We start from the raw sequence: 16647 nt of genomic DNA, 5'->3' as shown, positions 1-16647 counted from the left end.
CAATTGAAAGAATTCATATTGTTCCCACAATATGATATAAAACATTCAGTGACAGGAATACAAACACATTTGCAGATGTCAACACGCTTCTCCTTCGCTTCTTCACTCCAATGTATTTCATGTGGAATTGTCACATATAAATTCAGTCCATAATCACGAAATTTCGTAGAATCGAAAATATACAAAAATCTATTCATTCCAGATCAAATGAAAAAGTTGCACATTCAATAACCATATTACTCCAAATTTCAATTTTAAGTGGACACGCCATTTTCTTTTGATTTATGTTGAGCGATCTACTAAGTTCAAATTTATATGTGCGGAGCTATATGCGCAGCAAAAATGTTATTGTTGTGTAATGTTGAATCTGCGCTTGTGTATTTAGTTTGGAATACGGCATATATTCAGTTACTTTGTTTCTTGTAGCATATTTTGTTAATATAATTAAGGATTAGGTAGAATAAGAAAATGAGCATATAATAAAACTGTTACTGCATTTGTATGGGAAAATATCTACTCGTTTTGTCGGATGGATATACTTTACTCCTTCGGTCGTGTAGTATTTACATCTGAAAAACTCCTTCATATTTTCCCATACAAATGCAGTAATCTATGTGTACTGAATTAAATATAGATCCAATATGGCTACTCAAAAAGCCATTGGATGATACAATAATTCCCAACGTCGCTGTACAGATAAAAAAAATGACCTTTAAATCGATTTCTTTGGTGGATACCAGGAAATAATTATACTTAATGAAACAGTCATACGCTGAGTTTAAAACCTTTCCCGGCATTGTGCTGTTGAACGCGATAAGCATTTCTTTTATCGGCCATGCATGAGGCAAATTGTCACGAAATACAGACTGAGACAGCAAGTATTACATTTTGTCGTTATCATGAGCAGATACTTAAAACAGGAAAGATTCGAAACAATCCTACGTTTGAAATGAACGACGCATAATGTATGCCTTAGACACTCCACGGTTGTATATGGTGACCTAATTGAACAAAACGCCCATTCCACATAATTTGTTTTACTGATAACGCTGTCCTTTGGAAAGAGACAAAATTATTATGAAATTGTAATTACATCAATATCGAAACATCATTCTAAACATTTAAATATCGCCAAGTTCATTAGTTACTGCTATCGTTACGTTAATGTTTTCTATGGTAACACCTATTATAGACATTCGGTACAATTACTGCTTGTATAAAATGGATCCAATCTTCAAAATATGTAGTAAATCCTAGCACTCATCAACAGACAAATTCTGTTTTTATTTCGCTCCACCGTATAGCGAAACGTTCCATGGGTAAATGGAAATAAGATGTTATTTTACACAAATTTATGCTTAGCTAACACGTTCTTGCAAAATTATAGGAAGCTTACAGGGGAAGAATACATTGTCATGCAAAAGCAATAACTTTTCAATTTTGCTGACTTTGAGAGGAGTCGTATTTTGACAGCTTATGTATAATTAATCAAACGTTTCATTTCCAGCAGGTGCTTCAGCAGGCGAGTTTCGAGGGCCAGCATGCAATGTTGATGTATTGTAGACCTCGACTAACAAACACAACAGCTCGTCCAGTTAAGAACTAGAATAAGTAATGTAGTAAGCTAACTACCGGATGTAAAGAAGACAAACGATTATTATTACTTCTTCGAATATCAGTAAACTGATGCGAAAGAAGAACAGTTTATTTAAGCTTGATCAAATTTGCTTTATATATTATACGGTATACATTTAATCGTACATTGGCAATTTGCGGTTATACGTCAGACTTCTTTAAAGAGATACATACTGTGAAGTCCATGATTAGATGTCTTCAGAATCCCTTTATATGTCGTGATATTTTGAATTTGTAATATAAAACGATTTAAAAATTCACTTGATAATCTTCGTGGTCATGTTCTCATTAACTCCATATGCTTTCCAAAAATATCCATTTGTTTAAGATAAAAACCCGAAAATCTTGTGATGGTGCTATATACACTTTTTCAAACTCATAGTGAATAACACTTCAATACATATTTTCCTTATTAATGCTAAGCATTTGTGACACAACATTCTACATCGTGGACGGTTACCCACAATAGCAACCCAAGTCACCGTGGCCACCTGCAAAAAGTGTCGGGAAGATGATTCTGCATGTGCTGTAATAAATTATATTAGCTTGCAGATAATATTATATCGTTATTCACATAAACGGAAATTTGTAACTCATGTTTCAAATGCTGTAATTGCAGCTTTGAGTCACAAAACATTGTTGTCAGGTGTATACATTCATTTTCTGCGATCAATGCATAGAGCAGATCACATGTGTCCAAACTGTTGGTATTTTAAATTGAAGCGTTTGTTTATATGCAGAGAAGACATGACACGTTTCAACATGATGTATGTAGGAGTGAGGCCTCTAAGATTAAACCTACTGGAATCCGTTAATCTATTAAAGGGAGTAAGTACTACGACACTGGACCTTGTATGGGTTGTAAATTATAGAGTACGTTGAAAAGAACTGACAAGACAAACTAAGTAGATTTTAACATCTCCTTCCTCAAAAGATGCGAGAGGTTCCATACGTTTGCATCTGAGTTAGATTTGATCAAGCATATTCCATAAATGTATAAAGGTATTTAGTATAATACTGTCACTTAATAATGTCACTTCCAGATACTGTTTTATAAATTTTATTTTACTTTGGCCTTCTTATTTTTTCGTTCTAATATATTTTATGTTAGGTGTTGTTTCAAAGTGGACATATTGTTATACATATATTTTATTTAATTATATCTGATTTAATATATATATTTTCAATTTAATACTTTGTCACTTTTTCTTTTTCATTACATGATATTGCAATGTAAATTTATTCTCTGTAGATTATACCTTTTAAGAAAATAGTTTGACCTTGACTGTTAGTTTACAAGCACCAGGTGTCGATCTAAATCCTGACTTTGTTTTAGAATTTGTAGCAACCTTCGTCATTTTTTTAAATAAATTGATTGGTTGTTTCCATTGTCATGATGGGACTTTGTAAGATATAATTTTTTAAAGTAATTTTATTTCTTAGAGTAACAATGATTGGGATTCGTCAGGGTCACGCTGGGTAAACGTGATCTGTAACAAGTATTTGCTTCTATAAACTTCCAGAAGATGATCACGTGACCCTTGTTTTCTAGAATTAATCTCAGTAGGAGTGGGGCTGTTAAACTGTTAGTTGTATGGTGTGCTGTTTGGAGTTCTTTCAAATTACTTGGTTTGGAGTTATTTAAAATTACTTCGATTCAAAAGGATGTTATTTTTCTGGAAAATACATGTGCTCATGTAATATTGTGGAACAAGGACAGTTTTCATAAAAAAAAATTATTCAGCTATCAGAAACCATAGTGATAGTTCTTATTTCAACAAGGAACTGTAGACTTCAACACTACATATTATAGCATACGTCATCGTCTTCCATATTGGATTCTTCGTCAGGATTCAAACATGAAATCAGTAGAACATTTTGTGATTAGGACTACTAAACTTTTATTCTCGGATTATATTGGGATCATTTTTGGATTTGATTCTATAAAACCTATGTTCATTTTTTTTTCTTCATTTTTACATAATTTTTCCAGAGAATTAAATTATTGTATTTTTCAAAGTTTTTTGTTGTTCTCACTCTTTATTGTGTTACTGTTTATTCGAGACTAAACAAGTGGCATAAGAATATTAAGTATTTTGAGTACGTTAAGCATTTCATTTGTCGCACCTTTTATTGCAGATTATGGTGTGCAATCATTATTCAAAATATAGATTATGTGCACAATCGTGTTTTGCATGGGGCTATTGGGCTTGGTTTCAGATTTTATACACTTTGGAAAGTTTCAATCTTGCGTGGTACGAAGAGATCACTTCTCTGCAAATAGGAAAACAACCGGTGCGCATTCTTTTTTAATAAAAAGTTATTTTCATTTTATGTAATGTCATGGTTAAACAAAGGAATTATACAATTGGTCGGCATTAATACAAAAACATTATGACGTTTCTTATTAAGTTCATCGTACCTGTTAATTTCAATGGATATTTAACAGTTTTATTTCAAAGTAATAGCTCTCACTGGGAATGTGTAATGAATCGACCTAAACAGACTTTACACCATCATTGGTGTGCTCCTTGGAATTAAAGTTAACTTATAAGTTAAATAATCCTGTCATTGACCAGCTATCATTTTTTACATAAAAATAAATTGCGTTGTGTCGTTATTTCCTTCTTCCCAGTAAATATCGTTTTGTATTGCTGCGCCATTCCACTATCATGCAGAGTCTTCCTTGTTGCTTCCAGTTCTCTTGGCCATTAAATCAACAGCAGTGTACGCTATGAACCTCGTCGTCTTAGCCGTCGCATGATATTTACTTGCATGAAATTGTTGTAATTATGAGCCCACAAGGCTCACATTAAAAATTAAAAAGGTGTTGTAGAATCATCTACTGAGCCACATTCAGCAGTATATTTTATTATTTTGTGGTTGGTTTTTAGGACGTATTATTTAGTCATCAATGTAGATCCTATCTACATCATTCAGGAATTTTTGATCGTATGCATAGATAGATTATAACTGAAACGTCCGTCATCTTTAATTGGTCATCCATAATATATACCATCAAGGTATTAACGTAATCGGTTGGTAAATCATTTTCGGAGCAATTTTGTTAAAGATCATCCACAACCTGAAGTTGTAGTGAAATTAAAAAGAGAAAACGGTATTCAGTAAGTTACACCTTTCACCCATCTCCAATGTTAACAACTCCATTAAAATTTACTATTTTTCTCTCATTTTAGGACGTAATTTAGCATATTTTCAGACCATATAAATATTTATTAGGAAAAATATACACTCCTGAAATAAGGTAATGTATACACACTTTGTTTTTGTAATAATTCCATGCTCTATATTTCCTACGCATAGATATGTTTCATGTAACCATTCTGGAATAATGCAGTATCACACATAATTTAACGGCCACTTATACACTTAGAAAAAGAATGTTTCAGGTACCATATTGCATGCATTTCAAACAGATAAATGTCTACAATATCGCTCCATGTCAGCAATATGGTGTGCATTCTTGAGTATACAAACAGAACTGACAGTACATGGAACAGCTGAATGCAATATACAGAATCCCGTCCATGTAATTGACGTACCGTGTAGATTGAAGGTTTCACCCTTAATATGGACTAAATCAATGCCCAGTTCCAACAACTCCGATATACTTTTTTCTTCAACAACTCAACGAAATTTTCTGCATGTAAAGCTGGAATCATTATGGTGACCAGCAGACTTGACGAAGGCTCCAAACCACATATAAACACAAATTCTGGTGGGACAGCCAATCTGTTAGATACTAAAGTTCTAAGTCTTTCCAGTCCATCTCTTTTGTATTGACTCAAATCCTTTCCTTCAACATGAAACACTGCGTAAACGTATCCATTGGCTACGAAAAGATAAACAAATTCAAAAATAATATAATGTACTAGCATGTATTACCAATAAATGTATACTACTAAAGGAAGGCGCGGGCATTTTTATTATTTTATTAGTAGAGTAATTAGCTAAATGTATGTTCTTATCGCAAACAAATATGAATTATTGGATACAGACTTATCTCATGTTATCTCTCGCAACTTTGCACCAAATAGAGACATATGCGAACAGTTATACAACTTCAATACGATCTGAGGGCATGCCATATAACGATATCATATCCGTTTTCTTGGACATAAAACAAGTGAAATGTGTTTGATTTTATTCGCCAAGACAAGATTTTGTAGTAGCAAGATTTTTCTGGATAAAAAATGTAATACTTCTTCTGTCTTAGTTTACAAAATCATTTAGATTATTTTTAAAATATATTGGTGTAACGGGTTGTCATTTATTGTCCAGTTAAAATAGACATATAAAGGGTTACTGACATGTATAAGTTCTCGTATCAAAGGTGACAATGCCGACGGAGATACTAGTCTCTTTCTCTTAACTATGCAACAATTCTGTTCTTGACGATTACATATTTTAAAATTTTACTCAGCACAAGAGCATTACTAAAGTCCCATGTCTAAGGTTGTTCCCTTAGCATTGTAAGTTTTAAGTAATATAAAGGAGATCTGAGCAAATATATATTATATGACCATGATTGAGGATTTACAATGATGTTTAGCTATTTTAGGTCATTTTTCATAATCTTTCTCGCGGACACACAATTTAGTATGAAATTTATCTTATTTAATTATACTAGGTACTTTAACAAGTTTATCATATGAACCTTTCTCAAAATATCTGAAGATTAGCAAGAATATACTTCCCATTTTTGTTAATCACATACTGTCTGTTTTGTTACGGGGTGTCAAAAGGGCTTTGTGTTTTAATTAATAGCCCATGTCAAATCCAAACGTTGTTGTCTTAAATTGGGTTCAATATTCTTTAAAACTTCATGATTCCGATTCAAAGCATTCTATTCCAATTACAAGACATTAATTTGTACAATTACGAACAGAGGCAAAAAAATACAATTTATAATTCTAATTTAATTTACTTTGTGTGCCTAACCAATTATATAGAAGGCTTCAATACGTTTGGTATTGAGAGAGTAAAGATAGACCATGTATTCTGCAAAGGAAAATAGATCATTTATTTCCACATATGAATCTAAAATAGACAAGGCGGTGATTGCCTTATAATCATGCTACAATAATTCCAATTTTTTATAAATTAAATGGATTTTCTGCAATACGATTGAATGTAAACGGCACGTGATACAGATCAGGAATTTTTTACACATCAGTAAATTCTGGGACTACTGTCGGTTTTTGTGCTGTTGGCATTATAAATAGACATTCAAGAGACGTAACTGTGAAATGATTGTTTCAACTTTTAATTTTTTGTTCAGCAAAAAAATATAAGTTATAGCCGTTTTTATACTTCTTCAAATATTCTTTGATTGAAATGCATAGTTTACAATTTGGCGTTCTTCTGCTACACAGTCGCGAAAAATGGCCCAATACGGTGATTTATACTACAATTTTCTGTGGAGATTTTTACACAATTAGATGACACAGAGTTAAATAAATAATAGCAGCAATTGAAGCAGATGAAAATGGATTTGACTATAATGTGATGGATGTTACAAACGCTGAAAATGAAACAGAACAACAAGATTGATCAATTCCGTCACACAGCAAACCATGACTTCAGTGACCATAGCCACACACCACAACAACAATAATAGCGTGGGAACTGGGCCAGTCATATCTTTGAGGTCGCAGAGGGATATAAACCAAGAGTCGACAAATTATATGTAGAGGACTTAAAAGCTACTGAAATAAATCAATACTCAGAGGCTACTAAACGAAACACAAATTGGGGTATTGGCGTTTTCAGTGGTACATTTTTTATTTTTTATTCTACTTTTGTTTGCTTTTTTAAAAACGTGTGTAGATGTTGGTGGTTTAGTGAAAATGACCATTTACACAAAACTAAAACCAAATATTTATGAGACCATTATTCAAAGACTGATTAAAGTTTTTAAATATTAAAGCTACACTCTCTAAAAATGTGACTTAAACCATGAAAAATGTATATAATAATCCATAAAGGTGACTGTTTTGCTTTAAAAAAAGTGTTTCTGATGTGTAGTCATTAATTCTTTCCAGCACTCCGGCACTCAACTATGCAACCAAACAAAACACATGGCCAGTTTTGCGAATAACTCTAAATTTAACAACTGCACATTTAATTTCAGATTAGATTTCTGAAAGCATCTTGCTAAGTATTAACGCTGATGAAAAAGATATAAAATGGTATTCCAGTATAGGACATACTATAATAAAAATGTATGCTATTTTTTATATTAAAAGAAATGTTCTGACCCCACGTGTGGCCATTGTCTAAGATGTAAAGTATGAAGTTGCTGAATAAACGTAACTGCGACAGTATTTACATTTCATTTGACATTAGATCCCTGAACTGGTCTTCACAGATATTAACGTTGTTCAGAATAATATAAAATGTTATTTCTGTGTAAAATTTATTTAATTGTTACCTTTATGTTAGTAAGGGATAGCTTCATTTGGTTCATATTTCCATATTGTTCATTGATAAAATACATTATGATTTATGGTATGATTAGAAATGGAATTTAGCCCACTAGTTCATTCCGTATCAGCTGTCCGTATCAGTTGTTATCATATAAGGTCATGGTGGGTTTTTCCTCAACCAGTTATACTTTCCGCCATGCATAGCCTATCTTGTGCTGAAAAATAGCGTTAAGCCCTAGAACAATAACAACAACAATAATAAGGTTATGGTTATCTTACGTAGCAGACGGGATTGACTAACATTGAACAAGAATATTGTAAATGAACTAAATGTGTTGAAAAACATCGGTAGCCATTGCCTAAGATGTAAAGTATGAAATTTCTGAACAAACTTAACTGTGACAGTAGTCAATATGTTCGTGTGATTTGATTAGTTTATGTATTATGGGGCGATGTGAAGCGGCGAATGAAAAGAAAGTACGTGCTACATAACTTGTAATGCATTGTTGATGAAATAAGTTGGTTTGACAAAGCAAGGACGAATTTGGAATTATAAGGATCAAATGATCATGGTTGGATATTTATTGATGTGTAAATTTTACCTAACCACTCACAAAGTGACCATAAAGTCCTTTGGACTTTAATTACTTTCTGAGTGATTAGGTAAAATGTACACATCAATAAATACTCAACCATGATCATTTAATTCTATAATAAATGATATAATGATACTGTGGCATAGCTGATCAAGATCTATGGTGGCGCTCACCAGATAATATGTACTTATGAGAGAGTGACGTATGTAAGGTGAAGTAGTTCGCATTTAAAACATGCACAGTGGAGAGAATGTTTGCATACCTCTATGCTACATTAATGTAATGTGGATGATATTTCTTTTGGATATTGTACTTTTGGAAATTTTACATGAGTTAAGCACACTGCTAACTAAAATGACTGCTCCCTTGTGTTAAAAAATCAGTCTGAATTAGTCTAAAGTACACTATACATGGCAGCTATCAAAATAGGGAAAATGAATTTTGCCAGACTAGACAATACCAGCTTCTGAAAGTGCAATGAATGAATTACCAAATACATAAAATGTAAAAAAGTTATCGGCTCTTTTTTATACAATTTACCTCTGAAGTTCAGGAAGTGAAAATGACCAAGTAGAGCTAGCACTTTTTTGAAAGATGCACATTTGAAGTAAGGCCAAGCTGTATACTCTATAACCTATAGTACACCCATCAATCATACACCAAAATAAAGGGAATTAAAGGTTCTTTGCATTATACCTAAGATATACAAGGTCTTTTTTAAATAGCCAGTATAACCAGTGAGGAAATCCGGGGACATTGTTTTTCTTTAAAATCCTAACCCTTATGCAAAATGCGAAACTGTATAGCGCCATCTATGCAAATTGCATAACGTTGTCGACATATTCTGTATAAATGTCAGCATCAGCTGCATTGGATTTACATTGAAAGCCACAGCTTTTGCTGTAGAAACGTGCTATGTCGTACAAAATGTTCTTGTGTGTGTGTTTGTGTGTGTATGATTTGGATTTTTAACGTAGCTTTTAACAATTTTTCAGTCATATCGCTACGATGTCTGCAGTGTGGCAGTTTTTAGTGATATCTAGCACTGGGGCATCATGCCGCAGACATGTGGCATGATGTCCCACCCAGTCACATTATCCTGACACTGGGCCGACCAGTCCTAACACTAACCTCTTAATGCTGAGCGCCAAGCGAGGCAGCTGTTAGTACCATTTTTGTAAGTCCTTGGTATGACTCGGCCAGGGATCGAACCCACGACCTCCCGCATCCGAGGCGGACGCTCTAACCACTAGGCCACCGGAGCGGTGTGAATGTTCTTGTGATTGTATATCAATTAGTCTTCACACAGAGAGATAGAGAGGGGGAGGGAGGGAGGAAGAGAGAATTCTGTGAGTATAATTATTTTTGTGCAGCAACAATGTCCATAAAACCAACATACCTCCAACAAAACAAAAATAATTTTTTTTACACGCAACTGATTTGATATACCTCAATAAACAAAGTGTGTATTAGTTCGACCTTGTTCCCCACCCAAAATTCATATGGTATCTACCTGGTTCAGGTGACGGTTGGTAAAAATAAAGTGTATCCGTTTCTGTTTTGGCATATTCAACACATTTTCTGAGAAGATCTTGCCTTCCCAAATGCCACAATATAGCCTGCAAGTGAAGTATATTGTCTCTTTGTAAGCATCAGCCGTCCTTCCAGATATCGGAAAAAGTCACTAGGTGTCTTGATTTCTTCATATAATCTCCTGCCGATGCCACCTGGACCTTAATAATAATAATAATAATAATAACAATAACTATACAACAAGATTGATAATAATAATTATAGCTTAGTAGTAGCAATTTTCTTCCCATATGAAGGTAAGAGTTAAACAACTATTAAACATGAGAAAATTATCACAGGAATATGTTAAATTCAGGATAATAATATAATCACATGTTATACTTACGTCTCTCTAAGGAACATAATCTTTGAACAATCAGGATATACAGCAGCAGTACATGAGAGTACAAAAAGGGGAATTGTATTGGATAATTTAATATGACTCAGAAATGCAGATTTTAGTAAGCTGTATGATATAGCAGTTATTACTGATCTCGTGAAAAAAGTTACATGTACAAGTCTGATGTCATTTTGTGGACACTTACATACTAATATACACGGAAAATCTGTTAGCATGTATGACGCATTACTGTCTAACCGCTATTTGAGAAAACTTTAAACCTTTCATTAATATATATTTTAATTAAAAAATGACAGATGTTAGAACAAAAAGTAGACTCTGAAACACGATAGTAGCATTTCATAATGTTGCAAAATCTATAAAATAAAATAAAAATATGAAATGACCTTTACCTGAATTTCAATAAATATGTTAAAAAGTCTAAAGTTTTGTAAATAAGTAAAGAAATATCCCCAACATATTTTTTCCCAGAAATAAATTCTTGCTTACGAACCCGCCAGGGTCAACAATTGTTACATGAAACAGTTAATTTAATATTAAGTAAATCTTCAGTACAGCCTATATAAGAGTCATTTGAGACATTTACACTGAAATGGATGAAAAATAAATAGCATCGATTAAGCTAGAAATAGAAAGGTTTAAGTTTTATTTCAACACAATAAGCTACGAACAGTTCTCCATGTATTCTAAACTCTGTATTTTGTTATTTTATCTATGAAAAATCAATTAAACCATCACGAAAAAGTAAAAAAAAATGTTGCACTGCATAATTATCAATGGGCTAACACATCATCAGATATTCTTTTTAAGTGTACAATGTATTTCCATGAGGCGAATGTGGGTATGTCCGCGAGGCGAATGCTTACGACAAGTTTGGCTATGGGTACTTCCTTGAAGCAAATGCATAAGACAAGTTTATGTATGCAAATTCGATTTGTCATCTAAATCTAGACCGTTTGGTTGGCTGCCTGAATAGTGCTATTTTTCATCTTGAGACAAGTACAATGAATGATTGTAAATAAACTTAGACTTGGCATTTATACTGATATCCACAGACAGGAATCATCGTGCAGACGTATAATACGTGAGCATTAATCTTGCTTGTTCTTTCTCCGAGTGTTCGAAGATTATTAGATTTTAAATTTCAAGCACATGTACGCTCAAGATGGAAGAAATACCACACCTTTGTTACACCTGTAAAATTAATGATGCGGCCAAAGCGACGCGATGGGGAAGGACAAGTACAATAGCTTCGTTGCTTAGTTGTGTCCATGATGGATATATATATGTCTACAATATCCAGACGCGTTCGGTAGGAGAGATTTGTAAAAGTTAATATATGTCCAGTCTGAAGTTTAATTAAGATTCTTGTATTTAAACTGCAACCGTTTTTGATAGTATCTGATCGACTGGTATGAAAACTGCTGAAGAGAGAGAGAGAGAGAGAGAGAGATTGCTTCAATAGCAAGATTCGTATGACAGAGTGCTCTTTGATTATGCTTCACTATGAAATCTGTTATACACTACCTATAAAAAATAACACAACTAATAAAGCAAAACAAAATTCTGTGTGTACAAATACACACTGTAATTAATTCGAATGTGAATATACTATTGAAATGCAGACTGTACTTACTGCGGGTATAAGTTACAGTTCATGTCAATAAAATATCCAAAATGATTAGGTCATGTGCTCCAATCTGCTATCATATATTTATATGATAAGTTTAGGTCTTTCACTAAGCATGAAATGGATGACATAATGTGTATATTCAAAGCAAGGATCCTGTACTCATATTGGCAGAATGTATTTGTATTATTTTTAAATATTTGAATAATGAAGAAATAATAAACTTAAAGCCACACAAAACTTTTACTGTAATATTCACAAAACATAATATCGTGTTATGAGAGCTTGTCTACATGTCATATATATGACATACACATTTACATCATAAGTAAATGGATAAGGTAAAGTGAGTCAATTAATATGGCATTACAAAAGACAATTAGTATTTACATCCGAATCAGAATGTTTGGCATGAATCTATTATAATGCAAATCTACATTACAATTTAAGACAGGAGTTCCGTTACACTTACAAATGTATCTAACTATATTGGGTATTGCTGACGTATTCTAAGAAAGGTATAAACACAATGCCATGAATCGTAGTAGCTATGGTAATAAATGTTCTAGTTTGAACAATAAATATTAATTTTAATGCATGATGTGTGTTGACGTAACGCCGATCCTATATATTTAAGGGTGTCTATAACAAGTATCTATCGAAACCACATCCAGTGATAGCCAATAGAGCTTGATACAATGCACTGGGTAAAATCTTTTTGTTGAGCTTCAACAAGTGAATAATAATAATTCAACTTAGCCTATCAAAAACGTAATTGTTTTTCGATGGAAGCCGTGTCCCTTTCTCCTTAGCTAAGATGATTTATATGATTCTTTCAATCTAAATCTAACTTGATTGGTAACTATGTACATACTGTAACTAGGTTCAAATCACTGTAACAAGAAAAGTTATGTATACCACATAATTTAGTCTACGATATTTATCATGTATACCAAGAAAATAATGACAGCATTAGTTTCACAATGACTGATTTTGAAACACTGTTTCCTAGGGCTTGAACTTAAGATAAGTTGCGTATACAGATGATAAATGTGTTCCAATTAGAATTGAAAATCTTATCAGGTTCTTCGCGTATGTATTTTAAGCATGTATATCATTCGATAGTATGTCTGATTTTATTTCAGCAATGCCTTTGACTCTATGTAGCTATCAAAGATGCATTTTAAGTTGAAGATATAATATTATCAAGTATTCAAGATGAATACAATTGGTTGTCTTGAAGGGCTTTCGAAATTAATATTTGTTCACTCCACTCGCTACAGGATCCGTTATCAATTTCTAGAAATAGATGTGAACAATTTATCGGTAGGAAGTAGGCTCTGTACTTGTATATTTAGCGGTGTGTGTGTGTGTGTGTGTGTGTGTGTGTGTGCGTGATTCGTCTTAACATCAAGGATATAGAATACAGCTTGGATGTTTGTGAATAAAATTAAACTGTTTTACGAGCCCATCAGTAATTTGATATTTACATGCAATTTGCGTCTACAATCTATACATCTTACTACCCATCATTATGAAGTATATTTGGCTAAAACAAAAATAAACGAGAAAGAAAGAAAATAATTCCCAAAGTATGGAATTTGACACATATGGTAAAATTATTGGCAATTTACGTCAATTATAAAAATAGTTTTATTTAAATTTAGCGATGAATGTATACTCTGTTAGGACATATTTGATATTAACTTCCTATTTGACTAGTTTGTAACGCAAAACGTTTGCACTTTAAAATCAAACAAGCGCTGCCTTCTTCCAATATTGATTATTGTTTCTGAACTTTTTCCGTCAAAAGGCGAATTGAAGCTATTTTTCCAGTATAACAAATATATGAGACCAAACATAAAGGTCACGACGTTTTAATTTATATCACCATGTCAATAAAGAAAACATCAGAAAGCAGATTTCCGTGCTCTCAACAGAAGATAATCTTAAACGGAAATAAAACACAAATGAACATGGTATCATTTTGATAGCGACTACAGATCAACATTTCGACATATTGTGTTTAATAATCTTTTTAATTTACTGAAGTAAATTCTGAAATGAGTAATGAATGAATACAAAAGGAAAAACTACATCCAAACTACTTTTATCAATTTGAATAAAATCTGTTACAGTTCATCACCATACAGAAAAATACCAATTGTTGACTCCGCAAGAAATTGTTCAGTTTCAGATAGTGATTCATTTCAGTTAGAGAATATGTCACAATGATTTCTCTGTGATCAGGGTCTCCCAAAAGAGCTTGTGTATCGTTACTGAAAGGCATGCGAAGAAAAAACATCTTAGGTGTACAATGTTACTGAGATTTAAATCATTTTATAACACTGCTCTCTTTGCATAATTTTGATATATTCCCTGTTTATTAATAATAGCATAATAAAAACGAATATTCTGTATTCATAGTTTTTAAACAGACTTTCTTTGATACTAGTATATTGTCATTGCAAAATATTTCACCATGGCATAATATTTACATTTTCATTATGATATCAATTCGGACACGAATTAAGAATGAACTGTCAATTATTATCAAACAAATTCCTGACTCTTGGGTGAGATCTTCTAAACAAAAATATTTTCATTTATTCTTTCAACATATGAAGGTCAAATTAACATTGAATAATTAAATGCAATTCAATGCAATATAAGCTTTTCAACCAACAAAAGGAAATCACAAATTATGTAGCGCTTAGTGGAAATTTGCTACGACATTTATTATATAATGGTGTTTCAAGTCAAAAGTATTTCCCTGCAGACTTTCTCCAAGATAAGAACAGAAAGTTCATGTATTATTTCAAAAAACAGGGTCAGATGCAGAATTTATATGTCAAAGATAATATACAAGATATCTCAAAATATAATTTTCATCAACTATAATTGATTATCTGAGACATATATTTCACTACGGAAATCAACACATTGAAAAAAGGTAATACTTCATTTAGAAATGAAAGAGATCAAAATTACTTTAAAGACATTTCTTCATTATATATAGTGACCTACTGCCAATAAAGGCTTTTTACGATTTGTTTTCGTTCTAATGCTCTTTTTGGAAACAGAAATAGGCTTGTAAAATATTTATTTTAATAATGGAAAGATATTATTGTTATTAATACCACCACGACCGTAAGTGCACTAGGTGCTGCTATGTTTACAGCATAGGTGTGTGCTGACTCACATTCACGTTATTCGATGTGATAATTGAATTTTCAATATGCACAAGTCTTCCTTTCTAATATGCAGTAAAGTGTATGTCTCATTGACACGTGACTAAAAAGCTATGATCATGATATTGTTATATTTTCCTGTCGTTTCTCCTTAGAGTTGTAGTTGTACGGGTAGTATAAGGGCAAATCGTTATTTGCACAGTTGGATCAATATCTGATACTTTCATCTTGATACTTTTATACTGACAAGGTAAGCGTATATGTGACACAAATATACGACTTATTCAAATATTCAATGATACTCACGTATAAATAAATAAATAATGCCATATTATGTCATATATATATATATATATATATATATATATATATATATATATATATATATATATATATATATATATATATATATATATATATTCAGCCAATGTGGGCATGTGAGAAAGCTTGCCAGTAGCTTTTCGTGGGTCGGTGGTTCTCTCCGGGGTTTTCCGGGTTCTTCCTCCACCATTAATACTGACCGCCATGTATAGCCTATCGTGCTGAAAAATGGCGTTAAACCCCACAACAACAACAACAACAAATATATATATATATATATATATATATATATATATATATATATATATATATATATATATGTGTGTGTGTGTGTGTGTGTGTGTGTGTGTGTAAGCAAGAGCAAGTTACAATATATGTTTGTGTATGTGAGTAAGCAAATGCAAGTTACAAGAAAAACAGTTCAAACATCCACTTCCTTATATATGATTCGGAGCAATGAGTGCATATTACGATTGCACTGTGTAGCTAGGGAGAAGTTAACAAAAACAACAGCCCTTCCCGTTAACAACTAAAACATGCAATGTAGTGAGGCTATGTATAAATTATAAACCAAGGGGAAGATTATTTCTTAAAAATCTATTCAGTAATCATACGTTTGTTGTAATTATGCTTCATGTCAATAATTTCTTTTCAGCCAAGCTGACACATAATCGCATTCGTCACTTGTCACGAAACTGTGCAAAACCCAATGCTAATTTTATACATTTCTTCTAAACTGGCCGATGAAACCGTTATGAACATTCTGAATATGATTTATGAAACATATGTAGAATGAATATATATGTTTACTATTACTGACGCACACAAGCTTTGTCTGTTGTTTAGGATCAGTACATGATCTATCAGCTAATACAAGCTTTATTCTACAATT

Source organism: Sinohyriopsis cumingii, unplaced genomic scaffold (genome assembly GCF_028554795.1).
Source record: "Sinohyriopsis cumingii isolate HCF-2022 unplaced genomic scaffold, ASM2855479v2 utg002662l, whole genome shotgun sequence".
In the NCBI taxonomy this organism is placed as follows: Eukaryota; Metazoa; Mollusca; class Bivalvia; order Unionida; family Unionidae; genus Sinohyriopsis; species Sinohyriopsis cumingii.
This window is presented reverse-complemented; position numbering follows the sequence as displayed.